The 19,172-nt window shown below is 43.5% G+C and overlaps 1 long non-coding RNA gene across 2 annotated transcripts; it reads right to left on the bottom strand.

The window, feature by feature from the left end:
- Positions 1-6,460: 6,460 nt before the first annotated feature.
- LOC133480023 (uncharacterized) lies at positions 6,461-18,180 on the bottom strand. 2 transcript variants are annotated; one of them, XR_009789151.1, is made up of 6 exons: positions 14,286-18,180; positions 11,820-14,201; positions 11,601-11,691; positions 11,409-11,522; positions 11,229-11,336; positions 6,461-10,163 (listed from the first exon to the last, which is right to left on the bottom strand). It is a non-coding gene; the product is annotated as an uncharacterized LOC133480023 (long non-coding RNA). The 2 variants fall into 2 exon arrangements; XR_009789150.1 differs by having other exon boundaries at positions 6,724-10,163; positions 11,820-18,180.
- Positions 18,181-19,172: the final 992 nt, after the last annotated feature.

The following is a 19,172-nucleotide window of genomic DNA, read 5'->3' as shown; positions in this document are numbered from 1 at the left end:
ACTCGAAACATTTCATTTATCAACAATTAAGAGAAATGACAACTTCATATTGTGTCAGCTTTGTTGGTCACAATGTATGTAGGGAGAAGCTGCGCCAAGCATTTTCATACAGACCGAACAAATTTACATGCTGGTATTAATAAAACTTACTTTTAAGTCAGACACGTCGGAAGCAGCAGCAGACGCACATTTATCACACCATCAAGTCATTTTAATTTCCAAAGCTTATCTTTGTGACATGACAAAACAACTGGCAACACGCACACACTCATGCAAACACCCAGCATTGCGGAATCATTGTTAACCCCATTAAACCCTAACCCTATAAAATACATTTTGGATTGAAAATGTCAGAGAGGTATTCTTTTTTTTTTTAAATCACTACACATGCTACTTAGTGTTGAAAACAATCGGAGCTGGCACGCTGACATCTAATTATGTTAATGTTGCAAGCTACATCGGCAGTGTGCAAGCACGCATGTTCTCAGGACAAAGGCTATTTCGGTGGGTGAGGCTCTCAAAAAGGAAAGGAGAATACATTTGTGGACAATATGGAAAGGGGGGGGGGAAAGGAATGCTGTGTGAATGCAGCTTCAAGTTGCTGGCCATGCAGCTGCAAACTTTACCTCACCAGGCCACAAGAGGGAAGCAAAGTAACCTACTCAAAACAACACTCCACATTCCGATTTGTCTGCTCGATGACTTTGGGTGTGCTTTATCGGCTGTTCCAACCTGAGAGCGAGCGGTTTGACTTCTGCTTGTGGAGCTTTTCCTTCTCCCTCTTCACCTTGGGCATGATCTTAAGCTTCATGCTGCTTTTGCTACTGGGACGCACAGACCCCTGGATGCACACACAATCACGTGTGGCACAACGCACACAAGCACTTTGCACATATTCTTTTAAAAGATCTTTTTAAACATCGGACAAAAAAACAGTGGGTATAAAAGGGAAGAACGTTTTTACTAACTCAGTTTGGTTTCGATGTTCGGACAGTTAACATCACTTTTTTGTACAAGTGCATTTATTTAATTCAGTGTGCCAAGACCTGAGGAAGGCTCCTTAGAGCCGAAATGTTGACGAGGCACACAGTTTGGTTGACAAAAAAAGGTTTTGGGGGGATTGTTTTGTTTTTTTTGTGGGTTTTGGTTGTTATGATTAGAAATATATTACAAATGCATACCTATTAATAAATAGCACATCTAAAACAAAAAAAGATTACATAAATAACAAAGACTACTCTATACAATTCATTTGGAAAAAGAAAAAAGAAAATTGGAACAAGGATGACTGGGGGAGAGTGGAAAGTGGTCCACTATGACCGGCGGGGCCAGCAGGCACGGCGCTAGGAATGGGGAAATGGAGACGGGAGATGGCGCAGGGGGATGACCGTGCATCTCCCCCCTGATCCCGGAAGGGGAATTATGTCCCCTATACTGGGAGAGGGAGGGTTCGGTTCCCCTCACCTAACCCTGTTTCCATGGATCTCAGTGACGTTCCAGCCCACCTGCAGTTGGAGCTCATTGAGCTGAAGTGTGACACGGAGTGTCGCCGCCGGTACCAACAACTCCCTCGTCAACTTTTACCAGCAGCTGGATAAAGACAGGTTCCAAGAGATTCGTACATTTGCTAAGAAAATGTTGAGCTTGTTTGGCTTGACATAGTTGTGGGAGGAGACATTCTCAGTCATGAACATGAATAAGAACCGCATGAGAACAAGAATAAGTGACGCCCACCTGCGTGACAGCTTGCGCATTAAAACCACCGCTTTTGAGCCAGACCTTCCCCATTTACTGCAGTCGAGATCTCAGTATCACCCTTCACATTAATGCAAACATGTTTGTTGTGAAGGGAATATAGAATACTTTATATTCTAAAATGTAATTCTATATGTAATAGAATATAATAGAGAGTTTCAGGGTCTAACTAGTTTGGAAGAGGATGTGTATTACAGTATAATCAGATAAGGGGGTAGGGGTTTTATTGCAGGAAAACCCCCCCATCAGGTGGTATTTGGAGACACATCTCAAGGAAGAAAGGAACTGCGGGGAGCCACTATAAACATTGAATGCAGGCGACACCTGGAGCAGAAGTCTGGAGCCAGATCAAATGGTCATCATTCTGCAGGACAACGATGACGTCAGATTACGGACCAATCAGACGACAGCGATTCCATACTGGCCCGTTTGAAACATTGTATAAGTCTGGGGTAGAATCAGATAGTTTCAGTTCGACTACTTTATCTGCTAAGGATAAGATGGGGTAGTTACGAACCCAGAGCTCTGCAAATGTATAGACTCCTCTGTCAGGAATAAATTGGTTGGTTTTGATACATTGTTGTGAACGAAGTTCTTTCACGAAAACGAACACACTTGGAACCACGGGAGTTAGGAGATTTTAAAACACAGGTTCCTTTAGTTGATTCTGATTAATAAAGTTGAGTCAAATTTCATAATACTTTTTTGCATTTATTTTATTTTAACCTTCATTTATCCAAGTCAGACAGTTATCAGATCTACCTAGCAGCAGACAACATTGTAAAACAAAGTAAAATAAAAATAAAAAAAAAAGCATTTCCCTCGTCAGTAGCATGTAAAATTAATGCTGGCCTGTTTGACAATTTGTTTTATGTCAATGTGGTCCCTGAGCCAAAAAGTTTGGGCTAACCAACCCATATAAAATTACATAAAGGAGTCTCTATACAATTAATTGGGAATTAAAATGAAAAAAGACAGTAACCATACAACAGCCCGAACTTTGCTCATAATGGCAACCGCGAAGCAGCGTTGACATCACATACAAGCGACACTCCCGCCATGAGGACGACAGCAATTGTGCATTACAACACCGCTAAAACACCACGTAAACACTCAAACTGCTTCGCGCCACACAAGCAAAGTGTAACACGCCAAGCCAGCGACGCCATGATGTCCATTATTCATTTGGCCGTCGAGTAATGTTCAAACTTTGCTCAACAAAATGGCGACCACGTCGCAGCAGCGACGTCATATTCAAGCGACACTCCCACCACGAGGACGACGGCAATTGTGCATTACAACACCGCTAAAACACCACGTAAACACTCAAACTGCTTCGCGCCACACAAGCAAAGTGTAACACGCCAAGCCAGCGACGCCATGATGTCCATTATTCATTTGGCCGTCGAGTAATGTTCAAACTTTGCTCAACAAAATGGCGACCACGTCGCAGCAGCGACGTCATATTCAAGCGACACTCCCACCACGAGGACGACGGCAATTGTGCATTACAACACCGCTAAAACACCACGTAATCACTCAAACTGCTTCGCGCCACACACGCAAAGTGTAAAACGCCAAGCCAGCGACGCCATGATGTCCATTATTCATTTGGCCGTCGAGTAAAGTTCAAACTTTGCTCAACAAAATGGCGACCACGTCGCAGCAGCGTCATATTCAAGCGACACTCCCGCCACGAGGACGGCCATTGTGCATTAAAACACCGCTAAAACACAATGTAAACACTCGAAAACTGCTTTGCGCCACACACGCAAATGGTAAAACACCAAGCCATCGACGCCACGAAGTCAATTCTTCATTTGGGCGTCGAGTAAAGCTCAAACTTTGCAGAACAAAATGGCGACCACGTCGCAGCAGCGGCGACGTCATATTCAAGCCACGAGGACGACGGAAATTGTGCATTAAAACACCGCTAAAACACCACGGAAACACTCGAAAACTGCTTCGCGCCACACACGCAAAGTGTAAAACGCCAAGCCATCGACGCCACGAAGTCAATTATCCATTTAGACCGAGTAAAGTTCAAACTTTGCTCAACAACATGGCGACCACGTCGCAGCAGCGTCATATTCAAGCGACACTCCCGCCACGAGGACGGCCCTTGTGCATTAAAACACCGCTAAAACACAATGTAAACACTCAAAAACTGCTTTGCGCCACACACGCAAATGGTAAAACGCCAAGCCATCGACGCCACGAAGTCAATTCTTCATTTGGGCGTCGAGTAAAGCTCAAACTTTGCTCAACAAAATGGCGGCGACGTCATATTCAAGCGACATCCTCGCCACGAGGACGACGGCAACTGTATGTTACAACACCGCTAAAACATTCGAAACGCCTTCACACCACTCACGCAATGTGTAAAACGCCAAGCCAGCGAAGCCACGAAGCTTATTATGCATTTGGCCGTCGAGTAAAGTTCAAACCTTGCGCTACAAAATGGCGACCCCGCATGTTCACCAAGCTGTATAAGCACAAATTAACGCATGTCAAATCACTCACAAGACGCTATCACACTCAGAGTACGTGCCAGAGTCAAACATGTCAAAAACACGCTCAAATAAGTCAATACACAGGAAAATCAACATTAATTGTTAGAGAGCTTGAAGCAGCGTGCTTACCTTGGCTGGAACAAATGAAGGCGAACGTAACGTCCCTCACCTCACGCGTTTAAGCGATCCAAACCGGAAATAGATGTTTTGCATTAACCGATCATAGATGTTTTGCATTAACCAATCAGCTTAGTGTGCGTACCTTTTGGCGCCAAATGCGACCAATCAGATGACCAAGTCCTAATTATGTCCGAGAACTGTCCATTTCTCGTGCTTGATTCAAGTCATTCACGTGATGCCGAAGTCTGCTGTACTAGTACTAGGAGGAAAGGTTGTCGAATAGGTTTCATTTGCATCACAGTTTTTATTTTTGAAATAACTCAATAGTTCAGGGTCACTACACACAATGGAAGTCTTTCATTCGAATGTTATATTTTCAAAGAAATTTAGAACACAAATATTCCCCAAAAAGTTTGGATTCTGCAGCTTTTGCCATAAATGTAGTACAATTTTTACATAGTTGTTTAATTAGTTTGCATTGATTCTCATGAGGCCACAATTTGGGTATAAGTGCATTACTTTTCTATTTACAAGTGGAGGTATTTTTCACTTTATTTGCACAATGCACTGCAACAATCACTTAGTTTTCCAATACGGTTTATTCCTTACTGGATGGATTCACAAACAACATACAAAACACACTGAGGAATTTGACACGTTCTCAGGGCAAAGGCTATTTCGGTGGGTGAGGCTCTCAAAAAGGAAAGGAGAATACATTTGTGGACAATATGGAAAGCGGGGAAAAGGAATGCTGTGTGAAAGCAGCTTCAAGTAGCTGGCCATGCAGCTGCAAATTTTACCTCACCAGGCCACTAGAGGGAAGCAAAGTAACCTGCTCAAAACAGTCCAAATTCCAATTTGTCTGCTAGATGACTTTGGGTGTGTTTTATCGGCTGTTCCAACCTGAGAGGGAGCTGTTTGACTTCTGCTTGTGGAGCTTTTCCTTCTCCCTCTTCACCTTGGGCATGATCTTAAGCTTTATGCTGCTTTGACTACTGGGACGCACCGACCCCTGGATGCACACACAATCACGTGTGGCACAACGCACACCAAGGTGTTTTGCAATCCTTACCTCCTCAGCACAGTGCATTAGTGGACAGATCCAGTGGAGGTCATGAAATGGTTTAAATAGGTTATTTCATGGATATAGTAGTAAAAGACAACAGGGTTAATTTGAAGTTATGTTACTTTTAACACAACTTAAAATGTTTTAAAAAGAGGAGCATATAAAAGGCGGACAAGCCTCGAAGCCTCAGTTTGTTTTGGATTTCGGAGGGAGAACATCAAAGAGTATAGCTGCTTCGCTGTTGTTTTATTAAAAGTAAGTGTGCCACGACCTGAAGGCCCTTACAGGCCGAAACGTTGTCAGGGCACACGCATAATAGGCTGTTATAGGTATTTTGTTTTGAATTGCAGATTTTTTTGTTTTATTGACTTGTTTGGTTTCTTTCATTCTAATACATAAATTGATACCGAAACTAATAAGAAACAACAAAAATAAAGATGACTTAAATAGCCAAGGCGAACTCAAATAAAAGAAACAAATACCATGGAAGGTGGGGGTTTGACAGGTCCGCTATGGGCGGGGCCGCCAGCCCGCATACCCCAGGGATTATAACCAGGGTTATGGTAAGCAGAACCATGGGTGGATGGACCGTGCACCATCCTTTCCCTCAGGAAGAGGGGGCAATGCCCCCAATTCCTGGTGGGGAAGAGTTCAGTTCCCCAAACCAACACGAAGTAGAAACTGTAAATCCATTGACAACTTAGCAAGTTACAGCTAAATTTCGGACTTATATTTAGAAATTTGGGGAAGGGGAGTTTTTCAGTTTAATTTGAATGAGCTGAACAGAAATAGGAACGGTACAAATCCATTGACATACGTTACAGCAAAATTTTGGAATTTTCAGGCTTTTATCCATCAAATTTGGGGAAGGGGAGTTCACAGCTTGGTTTGAGTGAGCTCAACACGTACAAGTACGAACAGTGCAAATCCACTGAAAATTAAGTTATGGCAAAAATACAAATTTCAGGCTTTTATTTTGAAATTGTCAAATTTGAGGAAGGGGAGTTGGTCACAGCTTGGTTTTAATGAGCTCACATAAGTAGGAACAGTGCAAATCCACTGAAAATAAAAAAGTTCTAGCTAAATTTGTAATTTCGGGCTTTTATTTTGAAATTTCGGGAAGCAGAGTTGTTCACAGGTTGGTTTGAATGAGCTGAACACTTACAAGTTTGGAACATGCAAATGGACATTCTTTATAATTTTAAAACAGGCCATGTAAACAGCAGGTATAAAAAGGAATAACCTTTTCACTGACTCAGTTTGGTTTGGGAGTTAGTACATTAAACATCGCCGATTTGTGCATAGAATTTGGTGTGCCAAGACCTGAGAGGGAAACTGTCGAGACAAATAAAATTACATAAAGCAGACTATACAGTTAATTGGAAATTAAAAATTAAGAATGTAAGACAGTAAACATACGACAGTTCAAACATTGCTCAAAATGGCAACCGCGTTGACATCATATACAACCGACACTCCCGCCACGAGAACGACGGCAATTGTGCATTACAACACCGCTAAAACAACAACACTCAAACTGCTTCGCGCCACACGCAAAGTGTAAAACGCCAAGCCAGCGACGCCATGTCGTCCATTATTCATTTGGCCGTCGAGTAAAGTTCAAACTTTGCTCAACAAAATGGCGACCACGTCGCAGCAGCGGCGACGTCATATTCAAGCGACACTCCCGCCACGAGGACGACGGTAATTGTGCATTACAACACCGCTAAAACGACGAAAACGCTCGAGACTCATTCGCGCCACTCGCGCAAAGTGTAAAACCCCAAGCCAGCGACGCCACGAAGCCAATTATGCATTCGGGCGTCGAACAAAGTTCAAACTTTGCTAAACAATGACGAACGCGGAGCTGCCGCGGTGACGTCATGTTTAAGCGAGAGTCCCGCCAGGAGGACGACGGCAATTGTACATTAAAACACCGCTAAAAAACAAAAAACGCATTCACCCCACTCACGCAAAGTGTAAAAACACAAGCCAGCGACGCCACAAAGCCAATTATGCATCTGGGCGTCGAATAAAGTTCAAACCTTACGCTACAAAACGACGACCCCGCATGTTCACTCAGCTGTATAAGCACAAATTAACGCATGTCAAATCACTCACAAGACGAATCAAACATGTCAAAAACACGCTCAAATAAGTCAATACACAGCAAAAACAACATTAATTGCTAGAGAGCGTGAAGCAGCGTGCTTACCTTGGCTGGAACAAATGAAGACGAAAGTAACGGCACTGGCCTCACCCGTTTAAGCGATCCAAACCGGAACTAGATGTTTTGCATTAACCAATCATAGATGTGTTGCATTACCCAATCAGTTTTGTCTGCGTACCTTTTGGCGCCAAATGCGACCAATCAGATGACCAAGTCCTAATTATGTCCGAGAACTGTCCATTTCTCGTGCTTGATTCAAGTCATTCACGTGACGCCGAAATCTGCTGTACTAGTACTAGGAGGAAAGGTTGTCGAATATGTTTCATTTGCATCACAGTTTTTATTTTTGAAATAACTCAATGGTTCAGGGTCACTACACACAATGGAAGTCTTTCATTCGAATGTTATATTTTCTAAGAAATTTAGAAAACAAATATTCCTCAAAAACTTTGGATTCTGCAGCTTTTGCCATAAATGTAGGACGATTTTTACATAGTTGTTTAATTAGTTTACATTGATTCTCATGAGGCCACAATTGGGGTATAAGTGCATTACTTTTCTATTTACAAGTGGAGGTATTTTTCACTTTATTTGCACAATGCACCGCAACAATCACTTAGTTTTCCAATACGGTTTATTCCTTACTGGATGGATTCACAAACAACATACAGAACACACTGAGGCATTTGACACGCACGCCTGTCATGCAATAGTCCAGCTGAAAGCAGAGTTGTGTTGGGAAAACAGGCAGAGTCAGTTTATGACAGAACACCTTTATAGCTCCTCACTCGAAACATTTCATTAATCAACAATTAAGAGAAATGACAACTTCATATTGTGTCAGCTTTGTGTGGTCACAATGTATGTAGGGAGAAGCTGTGGCAAGCATTTTCATACAAACCGAACAAACTTACATGCAGGTATTAATAAAACTTACTTTTAAGTCAGACACGTTGGAAGCAGCAGACGCACATTTATCACACCATCAAGTCATTTTAATTTCCAAAGCTTCTTTGTGACATGACGGAACAACTGGCAACACGCACACACTCGTGCAAACACCCGGCATTGCGGAATCATTGTTAACCCCATTAAATTACATTCAAACAATCATTGATAAAATTAAATATACATGAGCTTTCTTTTTAAAACCCATATACACATTTCATTCATATGTTCAGAACAAGTTGATGATACAATTTAAAAAAGTTACACATTGTACACATTTTATCTTCGATAAGTGATTCATGAGTCGACTTAAGCTTTGGCTTTAAGCTTCAAATGGCTAACGTGGTTACCATGGTAACACGTTGGCCCAGCGCATCAGTGGACGCAGGAGCAGGAACGCCACAGCCATGGATCACATCGATGGGCGTGCATTTTTACATTATATATTTAATAGTTCATCACAAATAAAAAGTCATATTCTTCACCTAATTTGACGTAAACGCGTGTACACGCACATTTCCCCCATCAAGGAGTCTGTAAAGTGCGAGCCCAGACACAGTAAACTTGAAATGAACGCCACATTGCACACACCACTGGAGTGTGTCGCTCTACTTGGCACAACACCACAAAAGCCATGAAGGCAAAAAGGCAGCAGCGCACACTGGATGCAGAAACAGCACCCGACTACAGTGGAGCTTGGCAATGCTCGACCGTGAGCGGAAACGAGCATGTTCCTGCACGCGCTATCATTTAGTATGCCCCTCACAGCAAGCATCAGCTTAGACTAAACATGCTTATGCAAACTACAAATTTCCCCATTTGGCCAACTTAATTTCTTGATTGATCCTATCGTGTTTATGAACGCACAGGGGGATGGTTGGGGGGACCTGGGGGTGGTGGGGGATTGGACAGCAAACCCACGAGAGCAAGACGATAAGAACAATTGGGAACTACTGGCAAAGCAAACATTCACATTGGTGCATTACATCTCGAGTCAGCTGATCATGAACCACCCCATGACCTCTTCAGTTGAGGTCACGACAAGCCAAACAAAGTCAAAACCACTTGAGCACCTTGCATGTGCACATCATTATCAGTAGTATTATTAACAGCTCAACACACAAATACAGTCAATGTTTTTCTTTTCTGTTCAACGTCCAAGATTTCTGCACATCGGCTTCTGGTGCCATTGAAGGTTGCTTGGCGTAGAAACAAGGTGTCCCCAAAAGTCTCATTTCAGTCTGAAGGCGGTTTCCATCGTGTCGTTTCTAAAAGATGTTCTGTACTCTGCTGCATGCAAGCAACGTGTAGACACGGTTTATGACAAAATGACAGAATTGTAGGCTCTTTCATTAGCACAGCAGGCCAGTGGAGGAGCAATGCAAGTGACCCCGCTTCGAAAAATAAATGCACAGTAAGGAAACGCAAAACAGCTAATCCTTGTCACCTACGCCGCAGTCAGGACAGCGGGTGCCGGCAGATAAGCGCACGGCATCTCCTCACTCGCGGCGGTCAAGGTGAGGGGCCGGAAAAGATCATCAGTTGCCTGGCGATTCTGCTTCAGGAGTCGTACACTTGACATCCCGTGTTCCTAAAGACGCACGACCGCAAGCGATTACAAACTCCAAATGCGCGCTCATACAAAAACCACGCTGTATCCTATAGGTTGGATATCATTGGTGTAGGGTAGAATACTTGCATGTCCAAAACCATTACTTTTCAGGAAAACAACATAACTACGTCTTTATTAACGCTGCATCATCAAAGAGCAAGCAATTGACAACGCTCAGTCATTTGGAAGAATCACAGTCCCACGTGTGGACTGAACAACAGTATCAATTGGTGAAAAAATAGGAAATTGAACAGATTTGGGTAAGTCACTGATGGTGTCGTGGTGCACTCGCCTGACTTTGGTGCGGGCAGCGTGGGTTTCAGTTCCCACTCAGTGACAGTGTGAATGTGAGTGCGAATGGTTGTCCCTGTCTATATGTGCCCTGCGACTGACTGGCGACCAGTTCAGGGCGTAGTCCGCCTGGAGCCCAAAATCAGCTGGGATAGGCTCCGGCGCAGCGCCCCGCGACCTTTACCGGGATAAGCGGTGTTGAAAATGGATGGATAGACGGACCAAATTTGGCCCGATGCCCACAATATGTACTCTATATTCACGTGCGCACAAAAATGATTCACTAAACTTCTTCTAAAAACAGTACATCTTTAACAACTGGCCACAACTTTAGGACCAATTATCATGTATAAAATACTTTTTGGATTGAAAATGTCAGAGAGGTATTCATTTTTTAAAAAAGCACTACGCATGCTACTTTGTGTTGAAAACAATCGGAGCTGGCACGCTGACATCTAATTATGTTAAGGTCGCAACCTACATCGGCAGTGTGCAAGCACGCATGTTCTCAGGACAAAGGCTATTTCGGTGGGTGAGGCTCTCAAAAAGGAAAGGAGAATAAATTGGTGGACAATATGGAAAGGGGGGAAAAGGAATGCTGTGTGAAAGCAGCTTCAAGTAGCTGGCCATGCAGCTGCAAATTGAACCTCACCAGGCCACTAGAGGGAAGCAAAGTAACCTGCTCAAAACAACAGTCCACATTCCGATTTGTCTGCTAGATGACTTTGGGTGTGTTTTATCGGCTGTTCCAACCTGAGAGCGAGCGGTTTGACTTCTGCTTGTGGAGCTTTTCCTTCTCCCTCTTCATCTTGGCATGATCTTAAGCTTTATGCTGCTTTGACTACTGGGACGCACCAACCCCTGGATGCACACACAATCGCACGTGGCACAACGCACACAAGCACGCACGCCAGGGTGTTTCGCAATCCTTACCTCCTCAGCACAGTGCATTAGTGGACAGATCCAGTGGATGTCATCCAGTTTGTGGAGCTCAGCACTCAGGCTCTTCAGGGTTAAGCGGAGCCCCTCTTCCTCAGGGAACTCGGACTGAGGAGGATGAGAAGAAGGGTGCGTGAGAGATCAGATGGCCAAAAAGTGGCAGCAGCTAGTGGCGAGAGAGGTTACCAGGTTGTTTTCCATCCAGAAGCAGGGTTGTCTCTGCCTGGAGAACTTTGCTGCTGTTGACAATTTCCACGGCTGTGCTGCGACTCCAAAACTGAAAATTTTCAACACTGGTTTGAGTGATTTATCCAAAACCTACAAAACATGTATTTTTGGGAATTAAAGTCAATAGCCCATAGTTGGACAGAAGTCCGCTATGGGCGGGGCCGCCAGCCCACATACCCCAGTGATTGGAACCAGGGTGACGGGAGGCAGAACCATGGGTGGATGGACCGTGCACCATCCTTTCCCTCAGGAAGAGGTGGGGAAGAGTTCAGTTCTGGTGGGGAAGAGTTCAGTTCCCCAAACCTAACCCTAAACTACGCATGTAAAACAATTAAACAGGGACCTGAAGAAGGCTCACAAGAGCCGAAACGTCATCCAGGCACACGGGGATACAATTTTTGGGGGGTTTTTTTGGGTTGTTTTTTTCAATTGTTTTCGGTTTTTTGCTTGATTATTATAAAAATACATTACAAATTGATACCTTAGCTAATAAATACAAAACAAATCAAACAATTCATTACTTATATAACCAAGGCGAACTCATAATTAATTGATCTATACAATAAGAAAAACAAATTATAAAATTATAAAAAATACACAAAAAAATATAAATAAATAAATAATTACAACATAAACAAGTAACAAAAAATGGGTCGGGATGGCCAGTGGACTACGGTCCGCTATGGAGGACGTGGCCGGACGGACCGTCAACAACAGGGGCGGCGGGCGGGCGGACGGGGATTGGCGCGGGGGGATGGACCGTGCACTTCCTTCCTGATCCCGGAGTGGGGATTATCGGCCCAACCCCGGGAGAGGGAGGGATCGGTTTCATTCCCCTAACCAACAGATGGGAAAAAACCAAACCCCTCCCACCCCCACACAAACACACACAGAAATGCATACACACTAACTCTGAGTGTAGTTGCATGGCTCGGCACTGAGGAACCAGGTGCAGAAAGGCCAGCTACATAAGACAGACTGAAAAAACCTGAGCTGGATCACTCCTTAAATCCGCAAATCCCAGGCATATACCGTATTTGGGGTACTCAGAACGCAGTGCTTCACCCTGTGAGGAGGGAAGTGTCCGTCCGTACGTCAGTCTGCTCATATGCGAGACGCCATCCTTGGAAATTGAGACATCTAATACAAATGACCAAATTGTGCTAAAGCCTCCACCAAAGGGAGGAATTAGCGTCCCTCGCCTGAATATTGACACGGCGGCAGGGCTCCAGCTAAGCTTTCAAAGCCAGCAAACAGTCACCTGCGCTTCCAGTCATGCACCCTCATAAATGTCTCTTGACTTTTGCTCATCGCGCACCGTGCGCCCAGAAATTTCACACCACGTCTCATGGAGCTGTCGACTGGATGGAATCCAACAAGCTGAGTGCCTGACAAACGCTTCACAAAGGGTTACAGTTGAAATAAGAACATTTTCTATCAGAATTATCGTGACCGAAATGATCATGATGCAAAGACATTAACACATTCCACAATATGTTTTATTTAGCATACAAAAAATCTATTAGGTTGTACACGGCAACAAGCAAAGTCAATTGTCACGTATGCAAGACCACAACAAACGCAGCTGAAATGACTCAAAAGATGGCGGCACTATCATGTCTTATCGTGGTGGTGGAACCGGGGGCGACTGTGGTGTCTGAGGTTTTGAGGCGCTGCACTCCCTGCACAGGCAAAATTCCTTTCACTGTTTTCTACATTTTAACACAATTTTAATTCCCACATTTAAGAAAGAGAAGCAAAGCCTTTAATATTCACACATGAATATGATACAACTGCTAGCTTCTCTCATTCCAATTCAAACAGAGGACAGTGGTGCTGTTTCTGACCACCTGAAACGTTTCCTAACTAAAAAACAGACAAACTGTTGGCTAACTCCTACCTAACAACATAAACGGTGAGCTACACTTTGATGCAGCAAAAATGAGGAAGGGTAATAGTAATCGTGTATTGGCATTGAGAAGTGAAGAAATGTTGCGCATGTCCTGGTTGATGCCAAGAACACCAGGAGGCTCTCCCTCCCACCTCTCTGGGTTGTTCAAATATGACCTTTCAAACCAGTACTCAATGGTTTAAAATATCATCAGCAACAATCTCTCAAACTTTATTGGGATTCAATTGCATGCCCCCAAAATGGTCGCGAAACACCTATTCGGGACAATGTCAAAAGTGTATTAGCTAATTCATGAGCTTATTAAGTATTCTCCTTTAAATTCGATAGAGAAAATATTTAACAATTCGATTAGATTTTGGTTAATAAAACAACCAAATTATATTCAAACTTTATTGCCCATCAGGTTATGGAATGACAATGTTGTGTTTATCAGAAGAGGCAAGAAAATTGCAAGACTTTCGGTCAACTCTAGCTCTTGAGCCCCACAATTGCTGTTTGTACTTGAGGCTTCGAGACAGAGCTCCTCCGTCTGCTCCTCGAGGCCGCGAGCTCGGACAGCCGCGCTTCTGGGACAACGAGACCCTAACCAACACAACGCCAATGAGTGCCCGCAGACGCTGGCTGAGGGTTTCTTCTTTGTTGTTTTCCTGAAACGGGTTGACCACATGCATAGTTAGCCTAGCTCGCCCTCTCACTGTGTCTTTCTTTCTCGTGCTCTCACACCCACTCACTGTTTTTCTTTCTTTCTGCCACTCTCGTGCCCCTTCCCTCACTGACATGCTGCAAGTGCGATTCTCAAACATGGCCATTCATAACGGAGAGCCTTGTTGTCATTGTACGGAGACCCAGAGGACGCACAGCATTCAGTTTGAACAAAATAGCAGCGTGCTAAGCTAGCATTAGCACTGTAAACAAGCCAATGTTGGCCACAGCTGTGACTTATTGGTAATGGAGTGTTCCTATAACACTATATGTTATCCGTTTAAGGTTTTATTTTTTTAGAAGGTACAAACCATTAAAAATCAAAAAGAGGTGATAAACATAACTGTTGAGCAGAAATATTGCTAATTCCGAGTTATTTCAGAATCTTCAGTTGCCCGAAGTCCCTTAACTCCCTCAGCTTCTGTTTGCTAACCTTATGGCCAGCGATGGATCTTTTCTTACTTTATAGAGGCGGATATTCCAAAATAGTTTCTTCCTTTCTAATAGGTTGATCTTCCTTAAAGGGGCACATCGCACAGTGGCACGTTGAGATACAAGTCAACAGAGTTTTTCCAGATACGAGCATTCGATGAGCTTATTTATTTATTTATTTATTTATTTTTTGCTTTGACTCGCTAGCGCAAACCTGAGGTTCGGGCGCTGTACGGTGGCAGTAAGCGCAACACACTTGACGACGAGCGGCGGTTTGGCAGCTAGAATAAGTAAATATTCTGGAAAAAGATTCTTCAAGCAGTTTATCCCCAATCTCAGCTGAATGTTACTCCAAAACAAAGAGAATTACACTTTGTGTATTTAAAGCAAGAACGTAGCCTCTAATACCTGTATGCTAACATCAAATGGGAAACTCTATAGACATATGGGCTAACAATTAACATCTATGTGGCGGTGTTGTTAGCCTATGAGAAACAAAGATTTCGACACAAACTATGCAGCAACACGTAATATCATCATACTCACAGGCATATAGTCTTTATCCTCTATGAGGCACCGGTAATATTATTGTTGTACAGAGAAGTCAAGAGAAGAGCTGAGCCTCCACTGCAGTATATACGTGGAGCTGTCTTACACTGGCCCCAGGTGACCGAGGCATGCACTCCAGAAGGACCAGCACAATAAGAATTACAGGAGAAAGTGTGACAAAAAGTCTTTAATTCTTTTCAGAATATTTCATTATGTCATTATTCTATGTTTATATAAAGTGCAATTTATTTATTTAAATGTATATATTATTTATATCTACTTTTCTCTTTAGAAACATGACATTTTGGGTGGGTGGGTCGGGGGGTCTGGAAAAGATTAACGGCCTTTCCATTCATTTCAATGCGGAAAGATAATTTGAGATGCGAGCGTGGTCACAGAAAAAATTCAAGTCGTACCTCAATGTCAAGCTCGTTTTTCACTTTTCAGTCGAGCATAATTTGTTGAATCCGTCGTCGTCGTGACTACGTGGGGGACGTCTTCCTCGCCGTTGATTTGTCGTCCTTGTGATGGTCAAACGTTACAATCTTGCTGTCATCTTTCAACTGGAGCATTTCATCATTCTGGGAAGTCCTTGTGGATGTCTTCATGTTGATCGGGTACAGGTGGAACTCGCTGTTCTCGCATGCCGAGCGCGCTGCATCGTAAATAAACGCTCGGTGGCGGTCAAGGACGCACGTGTAGACGCCAAAACGTATCATGTGACTCTCAACTTTGCTTTTTTTCATGTCCATCAGCCAATAAAACTCACACATCATTAGGAACTAAAGAAGTAGGGACGTCCTGATCTGATCCCGTGATTGAAAATCGGAGTCGATCACATGTTTTTCAGCTGATCAAGATTGAGTGAAAAACATTGGTTTTATCTATTTCCTTGTGTTGATTCTATGGGGTGCTCTTTGTAAAGCTGCTCACGCCAAAAATAACAGCAACATTTTGTCACATTTAGCTTCAAAACATGTTTAAAAAACTGGTGTCAATTTTTGAGAGTCACTTTTCTGCACATTTAGAACAATATTTGTCAACTGTATAGTTAAATCCAAATCTTAAATCCACCTAAGTCTCAAATCTAAATGTTAAGTATATATTTACACGTTAAATATCGACACCCTCTTAAAATAATGGCTTAAGTCCTTTTTTAACATTTTTCAGAAAACACAAAAAACTGCACCTAATGGTGAATATATGACATTGAGTAACTATTTCACTCAAAAAGTAATGACAATAGATGACTATTGACATAGTAAGAACAAGGTCTGTCAATTATGTTATGGAAGAGGAATAAATGACTTAAGCAAATTTTTGACTTGAGCAATTTTAAACCTTCAACTCAGTCAATAACAAAACATACAAACTAACTAAACATAATGCTGAGGAGGTATGTGCATCTCCTCACTTCTACCTGCAGCTCCTGTTTGCTTGACTGACGTCTATTAATGTGTCAAATTGTCAAAGAAGTGATGATACTCGACTGGCATGACCTGTTTCATTGACTGGAGGTCCTCGAACGTTCTTTCCTTGATTGGCAGAGCACATGGAAACATTCTTATCCATGCCATTGGCTCATTTGGCACCTGTACCCTCTGTGGCAGTTCTTCCCACTCAGAGTCCTCTGAGAAGGAAAGCTTAAAATGGACCTTGCCTTCACTGCTAAACTGAAGAGCCCGTAAGTCACGCACAGTTGGATCTCCAGCTTTTTTGCCAGGTCTGATGCTAATGAAGTAAGATCCATTCAGTTTCTGAGAACTCATCATGCTTGAGCACCTTCACATGCTAAGCTGATGGCCTGAGTCTTGCGGTCTAAAGTATGATGACATAATCTCTTGGCGTGAAGATATCAGTAAGCATTTTGCATTCAATAGTACTATGCATGCTGTCACACTCCATTTGTGTGTGCCCTGCAACACGGTATTTCTGCGTTATTAGTACCTCATATTTCCTTGCAAGCTCAGAGAATGCATTTGCCACACATGCGTTGCCGTTCTGATATCCGCAACCATCGCTCCACACTATGACCTCCTTGAGTTCTGGATGGTCTTTAATCACCTCGCTACTGAGGTCGCCCTCCCATTCGTCCCTAATGTAGCAGTACCCTTCCTTTGATTTCAAGTTGAAGAATGTGAAGTTATGGACCTGCAGTTTTGTTTTATAATACAGGCTGCAAGCTTTGGTTTTTGGGCACAGCAGCACAGCTTGCAAGTCTCATTATTTGCAGAATACTTGTCACCGGATTTCTCTTGCCTTGGTGACATGTGCACCGTATTCGGCCTCACTAATATTACCATGATTGAATGAAACACAAACATCACACTGATCTTTCCGCCAGATGAATATAGAGTAGTTCTCTTCATGGAACACATTTGTGTGATATCGAATTGCAACTGCCCTCACTCCAGCAATTGCAGCTGCCTGTTGATATTCCCAGTGTAGATGGGAGATGGTTGTGCCCGGATGAAGGAACTTCTTGTCCTTATAGGTCTCTGTGCTTCTGCAGTAGTGTGAATCAACAGTGGGCAGGTCCCTCAACCAATCCTTAAGGAAATCCTTGACCTCAGTTTCAAGCTTTGCATGCTTGCCGCTCTTAGGACCAGATTTAGAGAGTGGCGTTGGTGCTTGTTCATCATGGTCGATGGTGTCTTTGTTCAGCCAGTGTATAATGGTTCTTTCAGGGAGACCAAGTGTAGAGGAAAAAAGTGTCATGAACGGAACAGAGGATAGGACCCAAAAATGCACGACTCCAAAACAAATGGACAGTTTCCAAAAAGAGAGGTTGAATAGACGGGCAGAGGTCGGTACACGGGCGGGCGATCCAAGAAAGGCAACAGTGTCCAAAAACATGAGGCAAAAAGGCGAGGTCGATCATCGGAACAGGGTCGAGTCTTACTGTGAGTCTGTGGCGCGGAAACAAGGAACGCTGGAACGCGACGACAAGGCACAACGAACTGGCGACGAGAAAGAATGAGACACGAGGTTAAATGCACGGGGTAATTAGGGTGAACGAGGCTCAGGTGGGGAAGATGCTCTCAGGAGCAGGTGTGTGTGAAACAGGGGGAAGACAAAAACCGGAACACACGCCCATGACAAAAAGTGCCTTGCACATTTTGAGACTCGTTCCATCTTAAAGCTTCAGTTGGTAGGACAATGATGAATTGCGTCGGGATCCCTCAGCAACTTTCTTTTGCTTTATGTTAACCTTTGTGACCAGAGTGGTGACATATAAACCACGTTCTTCCCAGGTGTTCATTGCCCAAATCTTCTGAGATATCCACTGCAGCTGCTCTTCTGTAATGACATGGCTGTCTCTGGTTGAGACTCGCTGACAGAACTTTGAGTTGCAGGGAGGACCCATAACATAATGATGACGACACACTGCTATTTTGCATGACAGCAGGGTAGAATTCCTGTAATGTGGAGTTTTCCTGATACATATGAATGGCATTGAAATCCACTGGAAGACTATGTCACATTTTAAAAGTGAAATTAACCCTCGTAGAGGAAACGGAAGTTAACGGTCGCCTGTGAGGCACGATAGAGCTCCACTCATCTAACAGGCTACTCGTGTGATTTTGTGTTCTCTAATCTCTTCTCCACATTGTACAATGTACTGTATGTATGTAAGTAAATCATAAAACTGTGCTTATGAGCGCACACGTTTGGAAGGCCACCAATAAGAACGCGAGTGAGTCAGCTGTTGATCAGCGTTCCTCAGCAACAATACTAGCGCCACACACAGGGGCACGTCACTTAAATGACTATGACATAGATCAAATATGGGAGCCAATCAAAACGTGCAATATGATGTTTCACCTTCCCGGGGACGCTAGACTTTCTACAGCCTCTGGAGCACGCGTGAGGTAAACCGCTTAAATCTTTGCCAGAATATGCGCAAGGCCAGATGAGACGGGACGGCCACACTT

Source organism: Phyllopteryx taeniolatus, chromosome 6 (genome assembly GCF_024500385.1).
Source record: "Phyllopteryx taeniolatus isolate TA_2022b chromosome 6, UOR_Ptae_1.2, whole genome shotgun sequence".
Classification (NCBI taxonomy): domain Eukaryota; kingdom Metazoa; phylum Chordata; class Actinopteri; order Syngnathiformes; family Syngnathidae; genus Phyllopteryx; species Phyllopteryx taeniolatus.
The sequence above is the reverse complement of the archived record's forward strand: the minus strand, read 5'-3'. Positions and strand labels throughout refer to the sequence as shown.